Consider the following 22,278-nt stretch of genomic DNA (forward strand, 5'->3'; position numbering starts at 1 on the left):
GGTTAAGTGCAAATCTATCAGTGAATTTCTGTGGAAATAATTGTGTTTCTTTTGTATCATTTTCAATTACAAAAGTTAAAACCACAATATATAGATGTTTAACCTATGAATTATACTTACATATAGTAACTTACATAGAATATAATTACATATATATATGTATATAAATTATACATAGAATATATAGGGAACATAGTTAATACTGGTTTAGCATTATTAGTGGTCAGAGGAATCTGCTAGGGGTCCTGGAACATATCTCTCATTGATAAAGGGGACTACAATAATTATCTTGAACTAAACAATTTTGGAAAATTGGAGCAAAATAATTTCTGATGAAAACTGGGACTGAACTAACTATGGTGAAATGAAGATATATGATATAGTTAATTCTTATAGCTTGCCAGTTCACCAACTTATTTAACAAATACATGATTGTTTACTGTGTACTGCATCCTGGGCACATGTGGCATGCACTTAGATCAGTGGTTCTGAACTGCCCTAATGTTGAGACATTTTAATGCAGTTCTTCATGTTGGGTGACACCTAACCATAAAATTATTTTGTTGCTGCTTCATAACTGTAATTTTGTGACAGTTATAAATAGTGATGTAAGGGATAATGACTCACAGGTTGACATAGGCTTGGAGTGATACTGAAAAAGTGACAATTGACTTCAGAGAAATATGGAGTATCAGAGTAGAAGTTAGAGAAACAAACAAGAATTTTATTTTTAAATAAATTCAAAAACCATTTATATACAAAGTCAGAGTGAAAGTAGCTACAAAAAATATATAGAGAGAGAATCGTTGGGTAGGGACAGCAATTTGACTATGTTAAGATAGAGCATACACGACCAGAAGTACTTTGATAAAATTTTCACAATTTCTACGTCAGAAACCGTATATAACCAATTTTCTAGAGGAAAATTGCTACCTAAACTCCTAACAGAATGACTCAAAAGAATCAATATATTTGTTAACACTAAGCAATAAAACTTTCAAGTGTAAGAGTAGAGTCTTATTGACTATATTTTGTGTTACCTTCTCAGTGGAGTAGCCAAGTCAATTACAGAGAGTAAGAAATCAATGCAGCGATTTTAAGAGAATGTGTCCAAGTTAAAATGACCCATTTTGAAAAAAAAAATAGACCTTTTAAAGAAATGTAAATAATAAGAGAGAGAAAAAAAATGTCAACTATGATGGTAGGAACCTAAATACCACATATTTCCTGGGCTGAAGCAGGAAAATCCTTTGAACCAAGGAGTTCAGAAACATTGTTATCAACAAAGCAATATCCAACCAATAAAGAAAAGAAACAAAAAACAAAGAAATACAAAGCACACTTTACTTTATGTAAGAATATGAAAACACAAATAGTTGTTATATTATAATTTGGTAAACTGAATTTTTTTTTTTTATTTCTAGTGCAGAGCAGAAATCAATATGAAAAGAAGGATATAAGTCTCTAAGTGGGTTTCCTAGTAAGGGAAGCAGGGGCAGTCTCTGACATGACCTCAGTTGCAGAGAACACTTCGATCAACTCCTCCTGAGGGGGGTGCAGCCACAGAAGAAGACAATGCAGCCAGTCCTGATGAGACCTGATAGGTTAAGGTCAGATGAAAGGGGAGGAGGACCTCCAGAATCAGGGGACTAGCAAAGGAGCATAGGAGAAGAAGAGGGAGGGAGGGATTACGAGAAGAAGAGGGAGGGGGCCACAGCCAGATACAAAGTGAATAAATTGTAATAAATAATAAAAAATTTAAAAAATTAAAAAAAAATTAAATTGTAACAGCTTTATTTGTAATAGCCAGAACCTGGAAACAACCCAGATGTGCATCAAAGGAGGAATGGATACAGAAATTGTGGTATTTTTACACAATGGAATACTATTCAGCAATCAAAAAGGAGGAAATCGTGAAATTTGCAGGCAAATGGTGGGATCTAGAGAAGATCATTCTGAGTGAAGTATCCCAGAAGGAGAAAGACAAACATGATATATACTTGCTTATATAGACCGACAAGATATGATAAACATAATGAAATCTACATACCTAAAGAAGATAATCAAGAAAGCAGACATGGGCAAAGATGATCAATCCTCATTTAGAAAGACAAATGGGACGTTCATTGAACATATGACAGGAGTCTACCGCAGAAGGCATCTGAAAGACTCTACCTAGCAGTGTTTCAAAGCAGACACTAAGACTCATAACCAAACCCTAGGCAGAGTGCAGGGAATCATATGAAAGAAGGGGAGTTAGTATGATATGGAAAGGATAGGAGCTCTACAAGGACCAAATATATCCGGGTACAGGTGTCTTTTCTGAGACTGACACTCAACCAAGGACCATCTATGGATATAACCTAGAACTTCTGCTCTGATGTGGCCCGTGGAGCTCAGTAACCAAGTAGTTTCCCAAAGTAAGGGGAACAAGGACTATTTCTAACAGGATCTCAAGGGCAGGCTATTTGACCTCCCCACCCCCCTAGGGGAGGAACAGTCCTGTTAGGCCACAGAGGAGGACTTTGCAGCTAGCCATGAAGATACCTGATAAAACAGGGTCAGGTGAAAGGGGAGGAGGTCCTCCCCTATCAGTGGACTTGGAAAGGGGCAGGGAGGAGACCAGGAAGGGAGTGTGGGGTTGAGGAGGGAATAAGGGAGAGGGATACAGCTGGGACACAGAGTTAATAAAATGTAACTAATGAGAAAAATAAAATTAAAAAAAAATTAAGTTGTGTTATTTTAGCTTTTCCATGACTGTAATTCTTCTTGCTATATGATTAAATTTTTATCATTTTAAATAAAAAAACTAAATTAAAAAAGAAGATAAGCCTTTTTTCTTAAGATAAATAAGAAAGATTTTTTTTTCTTAAGACAAATACGACATGTTCCTTACTAAATACCAAGGTATTTGTGACAAATACAAGTTGTTATAATGTTATTCTATCTCAAGTTTCACCCATTAGGGCAAATTTGTAATGATATGCCTATAATTTCTGAACATGGATTTTCACAAAATGGTCAGAAGAGTTCATAAGCTTACAGCTAAATACATCTGAATTCCTGTGCTAAAAAGTATTTACTAGTTTGAAACAGCAGAATTTTATTGGAAGAGAGATCTCATTGAAACAATTCTTATATGTACTTTTATATTTTGACTAATTATTGTACTGTGTACCATTTCGCCCTATTCTTCCTCTCTAGTTTGAATGGCAGTTGCATCTGTAGTTGAATTCAAATAATCAATGGGTTTTTACTCTTTGATAAAATTTCCAAAATTATCAAAGATTTATTATGTTCAGGAAGTATGGCAAACCTCCTATATTTCATACAAGGAGTACTTTACCCTTAAAGTATCCAATTTTGGTAAGTGAGATGGATCAGTGTGTAAAGGTCAGAGTCTTGTGACTTGAATTCAATTTCTGGAACTCATAAAGGTGGAAGGAGAAAAGAGACTCCACAAAGTAATTCCACAGGGGATCCATGGCACAGGGATTTGCCACCCCCTCAAACACACACACACATACACACACACACACACTTAATTATACATTTAATTTTTTAAAAAAACTGTCTATTTTTTCCATCTAAAGTTATTCTGTCACAAAATCCCAAGTTAGTCAAGTTTTCTGAGTCTATTTATACTTCAAGATCATATTTAAACCCCTTATTCCTGCAAAGATTTGAAAATATGCAATTCTCTATTAATTTACCAATGGTAATATTTCAAAAACATTTTAAAACAAAAGAAAATTTGCACAAAATTGATCTGATTATGCTAAAGAATATATTTGTTTGTCATATTTTGCATGGCATTGAATCCTCATTTCTTTTTTTTTTTTTTGTCTTCTCTTTATCTCTGCTGAGTACAAAACATGAATAATATAAATTGTCTCAGTTCTTAGTGGAATACCAAAAACCCCATTAAAGGAATATATTTTCACCAGAAAATATTTTTTTCTAAACTGACAGTTTAATAGATAAAAAATGTAAACTAATTTACCTAAGCAGATGACCTAATCTTTTTTTTAATTAAATTTTTATTTTTTAGTATTAGTTACAGTTTATTAACTTTGTATCCCAGCTGTATCCCGCTCCCTCATTCCCTCCCAATCCCACCCTCCCTTAATTTTTTCCCACCCCTTTCCAATTCCACTGATAGAGAGCAACTCCACCCCTTTCATCTAACCCTAGCTCATCAGGTATCTTCAGGCCTGGCTTCAGAGTCTTGCACCTCCCTTGGGTGTGTGGGGGGGAGAGAGGTCAAAGAGCCAACCATTGAGTTCATGTCAGAAATAGTCCCTGTTCCCCTTACTAAGGATGTCGCTTGGATACTGAGATACCAAGGGCTACATCCAAGCAGGGGTTCTAGGTTATATCCATACATGGTCCTTGGTTGGAGATACAGTCTCACAAAAGACCCCTGTGCCCAGATATATTTGGTCCTTCTGGAGCTCCTGTTCTTTCCAGGTCTTACTAACTCCCCTTTCTTTCATATGATTCCCTGTACTCTGCCGAAGGTTTGGTTATGAGTCTCAGTATCTACTTTGATATACTGCCAGCTAGAGACTTTCAGAGGTCCTCAGTGGTAGACTCCTGTTATGTTACTTGTTCTCTCCTATGTCCAATGTATATCCCATTTGTCTTTCTAAGTGAGGATTGATCATCTTACCCCGGGTCCTCTTTCTTGTTTATCTTCTTTAGGTATATAGATTTCATTATGTTTATCTTATCTCATAGGTCTATATAAGTGAGTATATACCATGTGTGTCTTTCTCCTGGGATACCTCATTCACAATGATCTTTTCTCCATACCACCATTTGCCTTCAAATTTCATGATTTCTTCATTTTTAATTGCCGAATAGTATTCCATTGTGTAAAAGTACCACAATTTCTGTATCCATTCCTCAACTGAAGGAGATCTTGGTTGTTTCCATGTTCTGGTTATTATGAATAGAGCTGCTACAAACATGGTTGAACAAGTGTCCTTCTTGTGTACTTGATCATATTTTGGATATATGCCTAGGAGTGGTTTAGCTGGGTCTTGAGGAAGCAATGTTCCCAATTGTCTGAGAAAACACCAGATAGATTTCCAAAATGGTTGTACAAGTTTACATTCCCACCAGCAATGGAGGAGGGTTCCCCTTTCTCCTCAATCTTTCCAGCATGTGTTGTTACTTGAGTTTATGATCTTAGCCATTTTGATGGGTGTAAGGTGAAATCTCAGGGTGGTTTTGATTTGCATCTCTCTGATAGCTAAGGACGTTGAGTATTCCTCTGCCATTCTATATTCCTCAATAGAGAATTCTCTGTTTATCTCTGTACCCCATTTTTAAATTAGATTGCTTGATTTATTGCTTTTTAATTTTATTTCTTTATATATTCTGGATATCAGCCCTCTGTCAGATATAAGGTTGCTGAAAATCCTTTTGCAGTATGTAGGCTGTCATTTTGGTCTGACAACAGTGTCTTTTGCTTTACAGAAGCTTTTCAGTTTCATGAGGTCCCATTTATTGATTGTTGCTCTTAGAGCCTGTGGTGTTGGTGTTCTGTTCAGGAAGTTGTCTCCTGTACCAATGAGTTCTATACTCTTCCCTACTTTTTCTTCGAACCGATTTAGAGTATCTGATTTTATGTTGAGGTCTTTGATCCACTTGGACTTTAGTTTTGTGCAGGGTGATAAATATGAATCTATTTTTATTTCTCTGCATGTATAATATCCAGTTGGACCACCCTATGGAACCCCACTAGGTAGCAAACGTTTTAAATATAACTTTAAAAAAAAAGCGTCTGAATGCAGTTACTTTGTACAAATGAGCAGTAATTATCTCAGAAGACATGGTTCATTAAATGAAAATCATAGTCCAAGGCACAGGATATGTCCCTATGTGTTATTTTACAGAGAAGCCCCAAATATCTTCAAGAGAATACAGGCTGTAGCCATTGTCTTTGGATACTACTAATAGCTTTATGATAAGACAGTATCTTTGAAGACAGCACATACTTTCAATATGGGACACAGACTACTCAACTTCAAACAGACCCCAAATCTTCCTGCATGCTTCCTAGCTTCAATGATGATAGAGAAGGTGCATGAAACATATTGGCATGGAAAAGATATCACCATTTTTGGTCATCACTGTACTGCCCATGCTCAACTGTGAAATGCCAGGCAAGTTGTTTTCTCTAGTGCAAGAGTTGACAAACTTTAGGAAATGAAGGACTGCTTTCTGTTTAGAAATATGGCCTGTTATAAAGGAAAAAATTTCATCATTACTACTGTAATTGTGGTCAAAAGCCCATGGCTGAAAAGGTCATATGCCCCAAAGTGGAACCTGATGGTATTTTGCTGAAGGGTAAATTGGTTTCTTAATATTTACATTTGTATCTGTATATCAGCCTTGGACAGAGAAGTATCTTTTTGCAGTGAATAGAAGTCAATTCAGAGATACATATTAGGTCAAAGTACTGAGAATAAAAGTCTGAGAAATCATCCCTAAATGGAGCATCTGTATTAAGCCTCATATCATCAAATGTCTGGGAACATTATGGAAGAGAACTTGAAAAGCACTAGAAAACAAAGAAAAATGTGCTGCAAAATGATCTTTTCTAGCCATGATACAGCTATTCCACATAAGAACCAACAGGAGTTGTAGTTACCTACACAAGACCTGTATTAGATAAAGGTAGCAAAAATCTTAGCATAGATGAGGTAGATGATCTCCAGACACCAAGCTCTTATTGGAAGTTGATACCTTTCAAGGATGGAGAATAATTGTTTTTTGAGTATGTGGTTATTTGCAGGTTTTCATTCTGGAAGATGCTTTGCATTCTATCTGACTTGAAAAGGAATTTTTAAATCTTTTTTTAAAATTCTTTATTAATTACACTTTATTCACTTTGTATCCCCCCTGTGGTTCCCTCCCTCCTCCAGTCCCAATCCCTCCCTTCCTCCACCCTCTGCATGCATGCCCCTCCCCAAGTCCACTGATAAGGGAATTTTTAAATATTAATCACTTGTGAACTCTTCAGTCTCTAAAAATGACTGATGAAAATATAACTCTCTCTTCATCAGAGAGGCTTCTTGCAAAAGATAAAAAAAGAAAACAGAAATACCCAAGTGGTAAATGTTTAGAGAACAAAAGATTGTAGTGTTCATACCAAAACTAGACATTAACATTGTATTCCTTGCCTCAAGGCTTAGATATCTTTGCAGAAGAGGGGCCAAAACATTGTCAGAGCCAGATATGGTGGAAAATATCAAGAAAACAGTGTTTTCCTTAAACAATGGTGAACATATAAATTCACAGTAGTTGTGACAGCATGCACAAGGTCTGCAATAACTGCAGACAGACAAAATCCCTGCATAGACACAGTGAAGACTGAAATGAAATTTGACCACTAGATAACATATATAGTTGCTGGGAGAGAAAAGGAATTGGAAAATTTAAGGTTTTCTTGTTTGTTTGTTTGTTTGTTGTAATGATGTGACTCCTAGTAGGGTAAACAAAGAATTGAGCAGGTCATAATCCCAAAACTAGCTGGGCAGAACACAATGGGGTTAATGGGGAAATAAAAATAATTACAAGAAAGGATAAAAATGTTGAAAAAGTGGTGATAGAAAATTTGATGAGTACGAATATGTTCAAAGTACATTGTATGATATTTTCAAAGAATAAATAAAATATTGTTAGAGTTTGACATATTATACTACAGTGATTCAGAGCAAGGAATATTTTCAAACAGAGTGTTTTTTAATTGAAAGGATAAGAGATTCTGAAGAATCAATTACTTAAATTAAGTATCCATCACTGTGATGTTGGAGATTAGCTGTGATATCCCAGAAGTCCTCTAAGAGATCATCAGGTGCTTTCTCCGTAATTAAAGAATACAAATTGTGTTCAGTGTTGCTTTACAGAGAAGTGTCATTTTGTTAAAAAGGGGTAATACATATCAAGTATTTATGGTAATTGTCAGCTAAAGAGAAGAACAAAGGAACTGAATCATCCAGTTAACCATTTAGAAAAATGAAGATGTATTTGTGTCAAAAAAAGGTAGGTTAGACATTAGAAGTTCACATAGAAGGACATGGTTTACTGCATTATAAAGGAGTATCTAATACTTTTGAGGTGCCCAGTGACCTGATACCTTAGATTTCTTTAAAAAGTGCTATTTCCTTATCACTTTGTTCAAATGAGTAAACTCTATAGAGGATAATTTTTCTCAATTTTCATAATATTTTAACACATATTGAAACAATATTTTAAATGAAATTGTCATTGTAATTTCTATAATTATATTTTTATGCTGTCTTGGAGAATCTACTAACCCCCCAAAAGTAGGAAAATAGAAGTTTGTTCTTTAATATATATCTAGAAATTAAGGTTCAGACATTATAACCACTTATATTTAACAGTTCTGATGATGTTCAGAAATCAAAATAAATGAGAAACAGGCAAATGAAACACAGAATACAAGCATGATTAGACAAGAAAATAATTAGAAAAACTGGCAAAAATTACAACTAAGGGAAGTGTCTTTTGTTATTGTCTCCAGAATTTAGAGGCAGATCAAATTCTGATTATTTTTTATTGTTGAGCTATGTAAATTTAGATTATCAGTTCTTACTGATCAGAAAGTTGTCTTCCTTCAGATTGCAGTGGCTCCTAAAAATTAATATCTTTGCCTATGATATGAAAAGTCTTAGAGTATAGAGGTGATCTTTAGATTAAGAACTAAATTTATTTTTAGCTGAGGATGAACCTTAGGGATAGAGTGCTTGTTTAACATGTATGAAGTGATGGATTTAGTACTTGGTATGAGAAAAACCAACCAATTTAAAATTTATTTTCAAATTATTTTCCAAATGCACAGTTTTCCTTATAATCCGCAACACAAGTTGGAAATAGAGCCTGTGAAAAGTAATCACATTCACAAGGGACGATGTTGAATGGTCATGAAGTTAATGTGGCTTTTCTTGACTCAATGTTTCCCCTTTCCCTACCTTTTCTATACTCTATATGTGATAAAGACAGAACAGTTGTGATCATGTGTCAGCCAGGAAAAGGAAGCCAGTGAACTGGCACTTTGATCTTAGATTTTTGAGCCTCTATAATTGCAAAATATAAATGTTTATTCTTTTATATACCAGTTACTAGTTAACAGGTAATATTTTCTTTAATAATTCCTTTAATATTCTAATATCCACACTTTATTAATTTATTTGTTGAGTACATTTTTCCTTGGAGTTTAGAAAAAAAACAACAATGATAGGCCACAGCAATTAATACAATGGCAGACATAACAAAGTGAGGTAGAGTATTCTATGAGAATTAGTAATGGGGCACCTGCACTGTGTGTATTATTACTCCATGCTTGTGCATAGCAAAGTATCCAACTATTGCTATGCTAATTTGGGAAAGAAAGTGACGTCTTTGATATATATCTGAGAAAACTGTGTTTATTTCTTTTCCTTATTGCTCTGATAACATTTATTTTTATAACTTAAAAATTAATAACCTATACTACGATCTGAATGAGCCTTGGGAAACAAGTGGGGGTAATGGTAAGTTTTAGTGTCATTGAAGTTATAATAAGAAAGACACTATATATTTCTCTATTCCTGTTGTAAAATTTTCTCTAATAATGAACAATTATTAACTCTTAAATATGAGTTTTAAACATAAGATTCTCGTGAGTAGGTTATTCTTCCATTAAAAACTAAATGACAGTATTATGAAAGTATATAACCAGTTGATGTGTTCAGACTTACGTGCCATTAGTTACTTGAAAGTATTTACTGGCCTTTTTAGATAACAGAATAAAAATAAATGTGCATGTGATATGCTTATGTGCATTACTCTTATTTTTCCCCACTGGTTATCAGCAAGGTGTCAGTTGGGTTTGCAGGTTTATCAGCCATTTGAAGCACTGTTTATATTATGTGGGCTTCTTAAAACCCATGTCATGGACCGATTTAATTTTCTGCTCAAGAGCACTGTTTAATTTGCATTCAACATGGTCTGTTGTTAGAGATTTAGCCTTCTTCAAAAATAGTTTTAGCAGAACATTTCCTGAGGCAAGTAATAAATTCAAATTGCAGGATATCAGTGAGAAAATTTAGAAAAGTGCCTATATTTTTTTAATTAAACCCACTAAATAAATGAGCTCTTGAGCAGAAGTTATAGGAAGATAATATCTGGGTCAAAATAAGGAAGATAGTTTAATAATTTTAATTGTTTTAAATTGGTGGATAGCACTTCAAAATACAATGCTCTCAGTCATGATCGGTGTTAAATCTTGAGACTCAATTACTACATAGGAAAAAGACGAAAGACCTGATATAAAGTATTGTTTGCAAAAGGAAAGTTCAAGTTCTGTCACATACTCAGTGAATGATAAAATAAAGTTAGGGAATAAATGTTTTGCTATAAACTAAGAGGTATGGAAGATTGTAAATTGTGCACAGTAATTTGGAATACGCATAGTGGGGGCTTTATTTCAACATGAACTTTCATTATCAGTATATTACTAGAAAAGGAAAGTAGGTATTGAACCAAGGAATGACTCTTCAAAACCTTTCCAATAAGTGAATACCATATTACTGACCAAGTCAAAATATATTGCCAAGTTTCAATAATGAATAGGAATGCCATTCTACCATGCCCTTAAGATAAAAACAAATTTTGAACAACCACTTGTACAAGGATGACAGTATCGAAATACTTAATTTCTGGCTGCATACCGATACTGGAAACCAAGTTACTGAGTAGCAAAATACACTTTCCACCACTTAACATTGAAGAGACTCATTTTTTGCATTATGTCTCTGAAAGGTGTTCATGGAAGCAAACAGTGATTGCAAAAACAGGAAATGAATCAATGATGAGTCTTACTATGTAAGGCTTCAGCAGACATATAGCTTTTGAGAATGGATTAGGAGAAAAAGACTCTACATAGTAACTGGGAAAATATTACAGAAAAGATTGTAAACTACAAGTGGATCGCATTATAATATTCATTTTCCTTTGTACCAAATACTGCTAAACTCACTCAAAATTTCTTAGGTTTACTTGTTTCTCGTTCTAGAATTATTGGTTGATTTTTGCTCATTTGTTTCAGTTCCAAATTTTCTCTTAAATTTTTGCCTTTACATTGACTTTATTATTTTTAATATGAAAGGAATTGTGAGCATTTAGGTCTTAATCTTTTGTCACCTGTGATAACATACATTAATCTGTAATCCTTTCCCTGTTTCATGGAATAGCATTGACATAAATAATTAATGGCAAAGGTAATTAGAATTCAGTGGTTCTAGCATTTCTCATCATATGTAACAATTTTCTATATGGTTAAAATATGCAGCTTAATGAAGATGTCTGCAATGATACTTCTCAAAGTAAATGAAAAATATGGTGCTTTTTTATAATTAATTACTTTGTTTTTCATTTGGAATTCGGAACTTGTTATTAACTGATTTGTACCTGTGTGCTTGTTTGAAAAAGAATGACTCCATTGGCACAAATATTTGGGTAGTTGGAACCCAGTTGGTGGAAGTGTTTGGGAAGAATTAGGAGACATGATTTTGGAGGTGTATCATGGGGTTTGGGCTTGGAGGTTTCGAAGTCTAGTATGAATCCCAGTGATTTCAATATGGCTTCCTACTTGGGGTTCAAGATGTGAGCTTTCATCTGACTTTAAACATGAAGGATATATGAGTAAAAAGGTTATGGAATATATCTCCAGGGTGAAGGATAGTTGTTGAGGTAAGTCCTATGGCAGGGAAGTCCCAACATGAAGGCATTATGAGGTCATTATATAAAGCTATAAAAGGCTGGACTACATTAAAGACCAAAAATATTAGAGGGGCTAGCACTATGGGATAACTTCTAAAGAAAGTTGCACACTGAGCATGGTACCAGAGCAAGAATGTAAGGTATGTTTCAGGTATGAAAACTGGAATAGTGGAGACATTTAATTTTTTTGTCATCAGACATAGAGTTACAAGATTTGGAGTTTGTCCTGCTAGAATTTTATTTGCTTTGGTTCACTATTTCCTCACTGTGCCTTGATTCCCTGCCCACTGTCCTGCCATTTGTAATGGTAGCACATATTCTTTGCCATTGTATGTTGGAACAATATAATGCCACTTTTCATTTCCAGAGATTACTATTAGGAGATTCTGTTCAGCCTCAAAAGAGACTTTGTTCATTGGACTTTTAAATTTTGTTAAGACTGTAAATGCCTGTTGTCGATTTTCATATTTATTATTGATTTATCTTTTAGTTAAATAGTGGTTATTCCTAAACCAGCTGTACACACAAATCACCACACAGAGTCTAAGATTTATGTAATTAACCTAGAGCACAATGCTGGGCAATAGTTACTCCATCTTAAACCTCTAAGCCCGTATAGTTTCCTACCATTCAGATTTCACCCATTGTACTTGCTTTAAGTCATATTTTAAGTCTGGTCCATTTCTCCTCATGATTCCAAGTCCTCTCCTACTGATCCCTGCTCCCTCCCTACTCACTTCTTTCTCCTCCCCTGCAGACCAGGGTGTCCAGCCCTATTCTCTTCATTGCACAGCATTGGCTGGTTGTTGAATTGAAAATACAGAGAACAAATGGTGGCATGTTTACACAAACCTGAGACACGTGATGCTTACAATAAACATCACAATATAATGTTCAGATTGAAACTAGATAATGGGGTAGAGAAATAAGCATTTGAATGAACAAGGGTAAATTATATACATTCCACAAGAACATTAAACCAATATTTCCCCCTTTATGTCTAATAAAAGGCTCATTTTCTTTCAATAAAATAATAATTTTAAAAGTTATGAAAACTAATAGTTTTCATAGTAAAATTTACATGTGCAATGTCCAGTTCATGTGCATTTTGCAATGTAGGAGAAAATATTTGATTATCTAATCTATCTTGACAAGTTTAGAGTTCTGTACCCAATTTTTTTTAACCTTATTGGTATTACCTCTATGAAAACATTTTCTTAAAATTAAAACAATTTCTTAAAATTACTAAAATTTTCCAATGTATTAAAAATAGACTAATTTTTTGCCTCAATACACAAAATCCTATACAAGAGTTGAAAATAAGCTTATTTGAGAGTAAAAAATAAAACCTTAAGTTGAGTAGATTCATAATCTTCCTTTTGTCTTATTATTCCTATAAATTATTCCTGTATTCCCCTTTCTTTCTTGTCAACCCCTTTTCTCCTTATCAAAGAAACATAGAGAAACAAAAATGAAGAGAGAAATCCCTGAGTTTAAACTTGTTTTCTTTCTGAATAAGACAATTAATAATTTATAACTATCTCCCAATTATAATAAACATTCATAACCACAGAAACCAACCAACTCCCCCTCCCCCTTAAAGGAAATTGGATGTTGTTCTCATGAATTTTTTCTAACTGGCTTTTTGGACATGCAAAAATCCTGTTAGGGGGACCTAAGGAAATCGGAAAAAAATGGTTAATTAAGCAAGCATTGACATTCGTGGTCCAGTTTTTGAATGTTGAGCAATTTCAGGCTTAATAGAAGTCTTGTTGAAACAGTCTAAAATGCTGGACCAATTGAGATTAGTAGCATTCTTCAAAGCGATCTTGGGAGCAGATTTTTTTTTTTCAATGCAGTTTATTCAGGAACATTGAACAATCCTCGGACCCCGGGGAAAGCCAGCCCACAGCTTAAATAGCCTCTGGGTAGCCAACCCAGGCGTGCCACGGGGGCAATGCAGATAGGTCCACATACATGGAAGCAAGCCAGATCCTCGGCCTTAGCCAAATGTGGAGTTGTTCGTGACAGAGAGCACTCACCATCTGGAAGGTGGAAGGCGGAAACCAGCTCCATCTTTAAGGCATAGCATTCCGCAGCTCTCTACAGTTCCCCCTTTTTGTTTTAGACGCATCAGGCAAGAGTAGAGGTCTGATCTCTGATATTAGAAATAAATTGGGACTTTGTACTGATGTTCATTTAGGTGTCATCCACCCAAAGAGCATCAGACCCGTCCGATACCTTTTTCTCAGAGGCAGGACCTGGGGCATCAACCCGCATGCAATCAGACATGCTCTTCTCTGGGTCCAAAGCAGCTGACCCTGAGTGCAGTGCTTAGCCTCGCATCCTGAGCGTATCATTTTAGCTTTTTATGGTATCCAACCATGCTTGGGGAGAATGTCCTGCTTCAATGATGCAGCCATGATCATTCAGGGAGCAGATTTTTATGAGAAACAGCAATTGAAGCAGTTGAGGCAAGAACAAGCAAATTCTAGAATATGCAAGATGCTGGAATAGATGTGTCAATGTCTCAGCATGCTGGAAGGATGAATTTTGTCACGTTTGATCCAGTGTCTCCAGTATCCAGTCCTTTTGTTCTGCAAACATGTGATTTCTCCCAAGTATTATACTGACCTGTTCTATTTAGTCTTCTTTATTTCTCACTTCTTGTGTGTAGCCAGTATCTTCAGATGGTCTTCCTCTGTCATTTCTGACCTTCATCAGTCTTGATAGAACCCAAAATCTCTGTTCTCCTGCATGAACATATGCAAAACCTCTTCCCCAGAGTAACATATTCCCTGTTCTCCATTTTGGAATTAGGACCTTTACATGCTGCTCTAATTTAGCAGTCCTTTCTAAATTCTACTGTATATTAGCAGGTATGCTACTTATCTCATTTAAACATTTTAAAATTGATAAGTTATTATTTATTCTATTTCGGAGAAGTATTATATTTCCCTTCTGTTTTATGATCATCTTTTTAAAATTATTGTAGATAATTTCATACTTTTTTGAACTGTAGGATTATAAATTATATCTGTAACTGGTTTCATGTCATAATGTCTAAAATATTGTTGAATTCCAGTAGATATACAGGTTACAGCCAGAAAACAAAATCTCTTTGAGAAACGTATCTTGCCAGTCTGAAGAACATATTTTGGAGATGCACTTGCAAATTGGGGCTGATGGTGCTTCAGCATGTTTATCCATTGGAATTCAACAAGACTTTAGACTCTATCTAGCAGTGTATCAAAGGAGATGCTGAGACTCATAACTAAACCTTCAGCAGAGTGCAGGGAATCATACATATGAAAGAAAGGGGAGTTAGTATGACCTAGAGAGGACAGGAGCTCCACAAGGACCAAATGTATCAGGGTACAGGGGTCTTTTCTGAAACTGTTTCTCCAACCAAAGACCATGCATAGATATAACCTAGAATCCCTGCTCAGATGTAGCCCATGATAGCTCAGTATCCAAGCAGCATCATTAGTAAGGGGAACAGGGACTATTTCTGACATGAACTCAATGGCTAGTTCTTTGACCTCCCCCCCTACTCTGAGGAAGGAGCAGCCTTGCTAGGCCTTAGAGGAGGACATTACAGACAGTCCTGAAGACACCTGATAAGCTAGGATCAGATGGAAGGGGAGGAGGACCTCCCCTGTCAGTGGACTTGGAAAGGGGAAGGGAGGAGATGAGAGAGAGTGTGTGGGATTGGGAGGGAATAAGGGAGGGGGCTACAGCTGGGATACAAAGTAAATAATCTGTGATTAATATAAAAAATAAAAATTATTTCTTTCTTCAGAGACTTGAAGTTTTTCTCAAACAGGTCTTTCACTTGCTTGGTTAGTGTCACCCCAAGGTACTTTATGTTATTAGTGGCTATTGTGAAGGATATTGTTTCCCTAATTTCTTTCTCGGCCCTTTTGTCTTTGGTATACAGGAGGGCTTCTGATTTTTTTGAGTTGATTATGTATCCTGCCACTTTGCTGAAGGTGTTTATCAGCTGGAGGAGTTCTCTGGTTGAATTTTTGGGGTTGCTCATATATACTATCATATCATCTGCGAATAGTGACACTTTGACCTCTTCCTTTCCAATTTGTATCCCCTTGATCTCTTTTAGTTGTCTTATTGCTCTGGCTAGGACTTCAAGTACTATATTGAAGAGGTATGGAGAGAGTGGGCAGCCTTGTCTTGTCTCTGATTTTAGTGGGATTGATTTAAGTTTCTCTCCATTGAGTTTGATGTTGGCTTGCTGTATATTGCCTTTACTATGTTTAGATATGTGCCTTGTATCCCTGATCTCTCCAAGACTTTAAACATGAATGGGTGTTGGACTTTGTCGAATGCTTTTTTGGCATCTAAGGAGATGATCATATGGTTTTTCTCCTTCAGTTTGTTTGTGTGGTGGATTACAATGATGGATTTCCGTATGTTGAACCACCCTTGCATGCCTGGGATGATGCCTATGTGGTCATGGTAGATGATATCTTTGATGTGTTCTTGGATTCGGATTGCAAGTATTTTATTGAGTATTTTTGCGTCAATGAGAAATAGGTCTGAAGTTCTCTTTTTTTGTTGGGTCTTTGTGTGGTTTAGGTATCAGGGTGACTGTCGCTTCATAGAATGAGTTTGGTAATGTTCTTTCTGTTTCTATTTTGTGGAACAGTGTGGAGAGAATTGGAGTTAGCTTAGCACTTCTTTGAAGAGCGGACATGGGGTAAGATGATCAATCCTCATTTAGAAAGACAGATGAGATGTGCAGTGAACGTATGACAGGAGTCTACTGAGCGCATCTGAAAGACTCTAACTAGCAGTGTTTTCAAAGCAGATACAAAGACTCATAACCAAACCTTTGGCAGAGTATGATGGGGAAAGGATAGGAGCTCCACAAGGACCAAATATATATGGGCACATGTCTTTTCTGATACTGACATTCAACCAAGGACCATGTATGGATATAACCTAGAACCTCTGTTCGGATGTAGCCTGTGGTAGCTCAGTAACCAATTGGTTTCCCATAGTAAGGGTAACAAGGAGTATTTCTAACAGGAACTCAATGGCTGGCTCTTTGACCTCCCCACCCCCCCAAGGGAGGAGCAGTCCTGTTAAGCACAAAGGAGGACTTTGCAGCCAGTCCTGAAGATACCTGATAAAACAGGATCAGATGATTAGGAAGGAGGTCACCCCCTATCAGTGGACTTGGAAAGGGGCAGGGTGTAGAGGATTGAGGGAGGGTGGGAGTGGGAGGGAATGAGGTAGCAGGATACAGCTGGGATACAGAGTTAATAAAATGTAGCTGATAAGAAAAAAAATTTAAAAAATTATTAAAAAAAATTAGGTGATGTAAGACAGAAATCTGCAGCTAAATATATCAAGGAGGGATAGTAAATGTGAAGTGCTGCTAGGAATAGAATTGATTTCTATTATGGACATAGGCCATCTAAGATACCCTCTATCAAAGAACCACATTTAGTTATGTTGATTTCTTTATTTTGTATCTTTTTTTTCATAGTAGGACTGAAACAAGAAGATAATGGAAATTCTTATACATTTATTATAGTTCTGTGTATGGCCAGAAAAACATGAGTATACACTTAGTAAGACTTAAAATACTTTTTTAGAAAAACTTGTAGTTAATAGAGTTTAACATACTTTCAAATCATGTATTGGGAAGACTGTTCACAAATTATTTATCAACTTATTCGACAAATATATAATATTAATAATATCAGCAAGGAAACTGTAAGTCAAATGTAGACCAAAAATTTTGGAAATAAAATATCTTTTTTTTTTTTTTTTTTTTTTTTGTCATTTACCTCTTAGCTCTATTTAGCTACTGAATCTTGCAGAAGTGACACTCTTTGCTTCCTGTTTACTGACAGGAAAAAAATCTCCATAAGGGCTTTCTTACTCTTTTTGAAAATTTTGAAATATTATTACTGTCATTTTAAGCATATTGTCATTTTGCCTGCATGTTCAATACATATTCCTGATGCTCAAGAAGGCAAGAAAAGATCACTGGATTCCATGGAACTGGAGTTACAAACAGTCGTGAGATGGGGCAACCATGTGAATACTTGAAATTGAACCTGGTTCCACTGCAAGAGTAACAAGTATTCTTGACCACAGAAACATTGGCCCAGTACTTCCCCCAAACTTTTTATTGCTGTGTCCTTCAGTTCAAAACTTGAGGAGAAGAGGGACGGATGGTAGAATTAGGAGGAGACAAGGGAGGGGGCCACAGCCGGGATACAAAGTGAATAAGTTGTAATAAATAATAATAATTATTAAAAGTTAAAAAAAAGTCTGGCTTTGAGAAGCTTCCTTGTTAAAGAACCACTTTTTTTTTCTCTACCTAAAGAAACTGCCTCTCTGGAGATGTATGTATTAATTTTAGTTTCCCTGCAGCCTCCTGGCTGCCTTGCTGCTCTGCAGGGAGTCTGTCTACTCAGGAATCCATGAGCTCCTAGTTTAGGAACTGTAGTTGCTTTGCTTTTAAGGAACACAACTAAAAATCTGCTCTATAATTTTATTTTCTTCGTACGTTCTTGCTATATTACTGTAAATTCTGCCACATGTTGGTACATCATTTGCTGTAGATTATTAATATTTATTATTGATTTATCTTTTAGTTAAACAGTGGTTATTCCTAAACCAGCTGTACACACAAATCACCACACAGAAACTTGGATTTACTTAATTAACCTAGAGCACAATGCTGGGCAATAGTCACTCCATCCTAAACCTCCAAGACTGCATAGTTTTCTCCCATTCAGGTTTTGCTTTTAGTCATATCTTAGGTCTGGTTCATCTCTCCTCATGGTTTCAGATCCTCTCCTGCTGATCTCTCCTCTCCTCCCCCTCCAACTTGCTTCCTTCTCCTCCACTCAAGACCAGGATGTCCTGCCCTATTCTCGCCATTGCACAGCATTGGCTGGTTGTTTTATTGACAATACAGAGAAGAAATGGTGGCACGTTTACATAAACTTGTGACAGGTGATGCTTAGAATAAACATCACAATGCAATGTTCATATTGAAACCAGATAGTGGGATAGAGAAATCAGCATTTGAATGAACAAGGGTAAATTGTATATATTCCACAAGAACGTTATCCCAACAAATCACTATGGGGACTTTTGAAGTTGGAAAAATATGTTTTGCATTATGATATGAATAGGAGCCTATGAGAGACAGAGTGGAATGTGGCCTTTGAAATGAGAATGGTCCTCATAGGCTCATATATTTGAATACTTAGTTCCCAGTTAGAGGAACTGTTGTGAAAGGATTGGAGATATGGCCTTGTTGAAGGAGGTGTTTCACTGGGAGTGCGATTTTGATGTCTCAGAAGACTTATACACTTCCACTTGTTCTCCCTTGGCCTTATGGTTGAGGACCCAGATGTGAGCATTCAGCTTTTCCTTTTCTCTGTTGTCATGCACTCTAACCACCCAAAACCATAATCCAAACTAAATGGTTTCTTTTACAAGTAGCCTTGGCCATGGTGTTTTAGCAAAGCATTAGGAAAGTAGAAAATTTTATTTTAAGCTGTGTTGAAGTACTGATGTCCTGATGCCTATACATTAAATATATTTAGAATTGCTGTCTGTAAAGTTAAGAGTTCACTATGGTGGGTTAGAATCCAAAATGACTCATATCATTATAAAAAAAAGAGCCAAACAAAGAGGCATGCAAGGAGATATGCCATGTTATAATATAATCAAAGATTGGACAGTATGACTGAAACTGTAAAAACACATAGACATACTGGCCACCACCAGAAGCTAGAAAGATGACAGGAAGATGTATAGAAGGGATATAGTCTTGTTGACATTATTATTTCAAACCCCCATCTCTGCCAGTCATGAGAGGCGAATTTATGGTGTTCTGAGACACAGTTTGTCATATTTTCTTATAGTAATCCTGTGAAACTAATGTGAGAATACAGGTGCACTAGTGATTTCTTTCAAGGGATTCAACATAAAAATAATAATCATAAGATAGTTGTATGAAGTTTGGAAGTTATGTAACTTTATGCTGTCAAAGTACATAGTGGTTCATTTAGAAAACTTATTTCAAATTAGTTACAATGAGATAGATGTTATTTTGTTTTATTCAAAATCATATTCATTTCTAAAGTAGGCTGTATTTTGAGGTAACTGTAAATTTGCTTTCAATTTCAGTCTTTAGATACTTGTATATATTCCAGATGTCAGGAAGGAAAAGTTGTGGTGAAGCAAAATGTTATGCCTTGACACATTTTGGAAACTAAAAGATTAAGATAATGATTAATGAGGTATGGCAGAATATTCTCATAAACATAAGCTATGAATATGAATATTAATATTAATGTGGGGGAGTAAAAGAACAAAGTTACAGAACAATCATTATAACTACAAATGAATCTTTTAAATGAGCATTGGTTTACAGTTTTGTAACTGAATAATCAAGGTAACTAGAAGAAGAACTGACACATTTTAGTGAACTAAATGAATTGAAATTATGGCACGATGGTAGATGATGTGTAAAAGAAAGAACATATATCAGTTTATAGCTGTGTTCTGGTCTTTTATATATAACAGAATCACAGAACTTTAAAATATAGCTAAAGATAATGGAAAGAAAAGTGAATTATAGTATGTGTATAATTTGTGAAAGGTATATATTATGGATGTGGAAATGGAGTCATTCAAATTTATTTTCCACATATCAAGAATTATGCAGGAACCAAATGCTCAGTTTTGGAAGGTAATTGAAAGTAGGGATAGCTGAGATATCACCTTATACCCATCAGAATGGCCAAGATGAAAAACTCAAGCGATAACACATGCTGGAGAGGTTGTGGAGAAAGGGGAACCCTCCTCCACTGCTGGTGGGAATGTAAACTGGTACAACCACTCTGGAAAGCTATCTGGCACTTTCTAAGACAAATAGGAATAGTGCTTCCTCCAGACCCAGCTATACCACTGCTAGGTATATACCCAAAGTTTGTTCAAGTACACAAAAAGGACACTTGCTCAACCATGTTTATAGCAGCTCTATTTGTAATAGCCAGAACCTGGAAACAACCCAGATGTCCATCAACGGTGGAATGGGTACAGAAATTGTGGTATTTTTATACAATGGAATACTACTCAGCAATCAAAAAGGAGGAAATCATGAAATTTGCAGGCAAATGGTGGGATCTAGAAAAGATCATTCTGAGTGAAATATCTCAGAAGGAGAAAGACAAACATGGGATATACTCAGTTATATAGACCTATAAGATATGATAAACAAAATGAAATCTATACACCTAAAAAAGATAATCAATTGAGCGGACATGGGGTAAGATGATCAATCCTCGTTTAGAAAGACAGATGGGATGTGCATTGAACGTATGACAGGAGTCTACTGAGCGCATCTGAAAGACTCTAACTAGCAGTGTTTTCAAAGCAAAGACTCATGACCAAACCTTTGGCAGAGTACAGGGAATCATAAGAAAGAAGGGGAGTTAGTCTGATGGGGAAAGGATAGGAGCTCCACAAGGACCAAATATATCTGGGCACAGGGTCTTTTCTGAGACTGACATTCAGCCAAGGACCATGTATGGATATAACCTAGAACCTCCACTCAGATGTAGCCTGTGGTAGCTCAGTAACCAATTGGTTTCCCAAAGTGAGGGGAACAGGGACTATTTCTAACAGGAACTCAATGACTGGCTCTTTGGTCTCCCCACCCCCGAAGGGAGGAGCAGTCCTGTTAGGCCACAGAGGAGGGCTTTGCAGCCAGTCCTGAAGATACCTGATAAAACAGGATCAGATGAATGGGGAGGAGGTCCCCCCATCAGTGGACTTGGAAAGGGGCACTGTGGAGATGAGGGAGGGAGGGAGGGACTGGGAGGGAATGAGGGATCGGGACACGGCTGGGATACAGAGTTAATAAAATGTAACTGATAAAAAAAATAAATAAGTAAATAAAAATTAAAAAAAAATTAAAAAAATTAAAAAAAAAGAAAGTAGGGATAGTTACTCTAGAAAATATGAAGCAATATCAGAATTTTTTTAAATATTATGTTTTTAAATATAGGGGAATATCAGTAACATGATTTTTTTTCTGTCACAGAAATTAAATTAATACAAACATAGAATAAGGCAAAATAAATGAAAAGAAGTAAAAACAGGCTAAAATATGTTGTAGGAACCTTATAAATGATTAAATATCCATAGAGACTAAGTGAATGTACATTGAAGAAAAGGCATTAGGAAATATGTTCACCGTTATCTCATGCATAAGATGATACAAAGAAAAGCAAGCTACAGACAAGTCCCTTATTCATTTGCTCAGCACTGGAGAAATAAGAAAGCAATTTTACAGTCTTTCAAACCACCCTTATACACTATAAAATTACCATCGTATTTCTTCGGTGTTGAGCAATTTACTCACAACTGATTTACAATATAATAGGATTGCATTTCTGTTATGTTGGATGTGTTATGTTTTAT

Source organism: Meriones unguiculatus, chromosome X (genome assembly GCF_030254825.1).
Source record: "Meriones unguiculatus strain TT.TT164.6M chromosome X, Bangor_MerUng_6.1, whole genome shotgun sequence".
NCBI lineage: Eukaryota > Metazoa > Chordata > Mammalia > Rodentia > Muridae > Meriones > Meriones unguiculatus.